The following is a 3,205-nucleotide window of genomic DNA, read 5'->3' on the forward strand; positions in this document are numbered from 1 at the left end:
CCTCTGGTGACATTGGTTCTAAGTTTATATGCCTCAAGAATTTTTCTGATACTTGAGAATTTAGTTCAGCTCAAATAAAGCTTTTCCTGATGGTGAAAAGAATTTAACCCCCAGATTCAAATTTTAAACATATTAGAATGTGAAGTCACTGGGAAAAATTCATCAATGTCCACATCCTCTGGAATATTTTGTGCCACAGTCTGGCTGGACACAAAATCACGAGCCACACTCACAGCCCTGTAGATTCAAGCAGCAATTCTTTATTCCCGAAACTCTCACTGGCACTCTACACACACATTCTGGACAAAATCCACACCTCCACTGGGCTCTGTATCCCAAAATACTCTCTGAATCCCACAAGAACTCAACTGGAACTCAAGGAGCCGGCGCGCCTGAGGCAGCAGGATATGCCCTATTCCCAGCAGGGTACACCTTAAACCTGGAACAGCCCTAAACCCAAGGAGTGCCTCAACCCTGATCCTCCCTAAACCCAGATCGCTCTGGTCCTTGAGCAAGGTCACCTTTCATGCAATGTCACTGCAAATGACCTGGGTCATGCCATGTGTCATTCTTACTTGACCATGGCTCTCAGCAATTTTGAAGTATGCTTTACACAGGTTCTTGCAACACTCCTGGTATGATTGCGCTTCATCAATCCATGAAACACATGGATCATAATTTATGCTTCATATGATTTTTGTTCTTTTGTGACATTTCCCCACATATTTACTTTTTCTTCTTGGAATCTCCTCTCAAATAATCTACGTATACCCAAGAGCTTATCTATATGTCTCCTTTAGATGATTTTGACAGAACAATTTCATTGTTAATAACAATGAATTAGAAGTATTGTGTATCTATATGCATGCATGTGTGTTTGGAAACAGTAAATATTTATGAAATAAATAGAAAAATAACTACAGTGCTTGCTAATTGTGTGAGTGACCTTGTACTAATTTGAATATTAGAGCACCTACATAATCATCAAATATACATAATCATCACTCATTCAAGATAGTTGTAAGACTTCAGTGAAATGTTATCATATTAAAACATGTTCTGAACTGCAAAGGGATAAATAACCTTCATTACTATCTGATGGCTTTAGTTCTCCAATTGAATTTAATAACAATGAATAATAGATTAAGTTTTTACACTAAGTTGTGTAACCTGGAAAGTTGAGAAACAATGCTTGGGTAATATTAGGTAGAAAAATGAGATTGCAAAGGAGTATTCTGTAAGATTTTTACCTTCAAGGAAGGTTTGAAGTAGAGAGGAGATGAGTAATAATTTTTGAGGTATACCTGAAAAAATGATTGAAAGTGTTGTATACAGATGCTAAAATTACAAGGAATGTAACAGGGATTTGTTGGTCAGGGTGCAAAGCTGAAGTCATGCTTTCAAGTCTGTTCAAGCCAAAGGCAATGGGCTTGACAAGGAAGTGGGTAGAGATACTTGTGTGATAACTGTTGCTCTGGAGAGATAGGACACATGCAGTGAGCAGAAAGATTGATGAAAGCCACAAAAGGGACCCCAAAATGCATCCAATCAATGAGGTATTATATATTAAATGTAGATTAAACAGATTCCTCCCTTGTAAATGCTGAAAGTCATCAGTGTTCTCTGGAAGAATCCTGAAGCACTAGAGTGTTAAAGCGACTCAAGTTTTGTTATTTTCCTTCAAGGAGATGTTGTCTTACAACCCCTTGCCAGAAAGGAAAATTAGGGGTAGTTGTTCTAAGATTTTGACAGAGATATGGGGGCCAGATGTGAGATGAGATGTAAAGGCTGTCAGTATATTGGCCTTACCAGTAACCATTATGAAAATCTACGTACAAGGCTATAAGAGTTGTAACTGGCAAAGTGTTCACAATGAGAGTGTGCCATTGGTTTCCCTTTGAGAAAAAAATTAAAAGGTCTGGAGCAACAATCTTTACTGAGCTATGTAATGTTTTGTGGCCCTGAGCTAGCTTGTTCTTCTTTATTTTTTCTGCTTTAATTCCTTTCATTTAGTAAAATGTAGATGAGATAACCTCTTGGAGGTTAATTAGTGTTTCTAAAATATTAAACATTATAAATGCAGTCAGAAGCTCTAATTACATTGATGAAATGGAAAGATTTGGACTAGAGGAAACTCTTTTCAATACAAGTAGCAAGTGCACTTTAATTTCCTAATTTCATGTTAGTATCTTGCCTTGATAACAGCAAGTCTGCAGCTTGAAGCATGGAACAAATCCTCCTACCACAGAACTCTGATGTCAGTCAAGTGGAGTTTTAGTTAATGTAAATTAACTAAATTACCCTATGTAACCTAAGGCAATTAATCCCATTATTACAGATAAGGCAATGTAGCAAATAGTGCTTTTGATCTGGAGTCCAAAAAAATAACTACAGTGCTTGCTAATTGTGTGACTGACCTTGAGCTAATTTGAATATTAGAGCATCTGCATAATCATCAAATATACATAATCATCACTGATTCAAGATAGTTGTAAGACTTCAGTGAAATGTTATCATATTAAAACATGTTTTGAACTGCAAATGGATAAATAACCTTCATTACTGATGGCTTTAGTTCTTCCAATTGAATTTAAGTAGATTGCTGTGCTTTTCTTTCCTTTTTCTGTCTTTCTTGCCTGAATATTTCATTACTGTGATTAATTAATAATTCTTCCAGCTATTGATTCAACAATCAAGTACTATATGCCTTAAAATGTGAAATCAAGTATAGGGCAAATAAAAATATTGTGGACAGTAAATGTAATCAAGGGATTATATGAAATAAAAATACAGTAAAAACAACTAAAATGTTTTACTAATGTTATGCACATAAGAATTACAAATTGCTTTAATATCAGTAGCTTAAACAGACACAGAGCTGATGTCACAGTTTCTGATGTTCAAAGTCTGGGCATGGTTTGGAGTCTTCTTCTGAGGATATCACAAGCTTTTGGCCAAGGTTTCACCCAGTCTGTATTCTCACTGAATGGTTTTACTGGGGAACAGTACACCTCTAAACTTCAGATCCTGGGTACAACTTATCTCCTGGTGGCTGTATGGGTGAAGGTCTTGACTTCCGGTTAGCTGAAGATTATTCTTAATTCCTACACATCACTTGTAATTCGTTACAATTTGGATTTATTTATTATGACTACTTGCTTTTTTTTAAAACTGGCCAAGGAGTTTTGTGACCTTAAAAGGGGAC

The sequence above is a fragment of the Ictidomys tridecemlineatus genome, chromosome 1, assembly GCF_052094955.1.
Source record: "Ictidomys tridecemlineatus isolate mIctTri1 chromosome 1, mIctTri1.hap1, whole genome shotgun sequence".
Taxonomy (NCBI): domain Eukaryota; kingdom Metazoa; phylum Chordata; class Mammalia; order Rodentia; family Sciuridae; genus Ictidomys; species Ictidomys tridecemlineatus.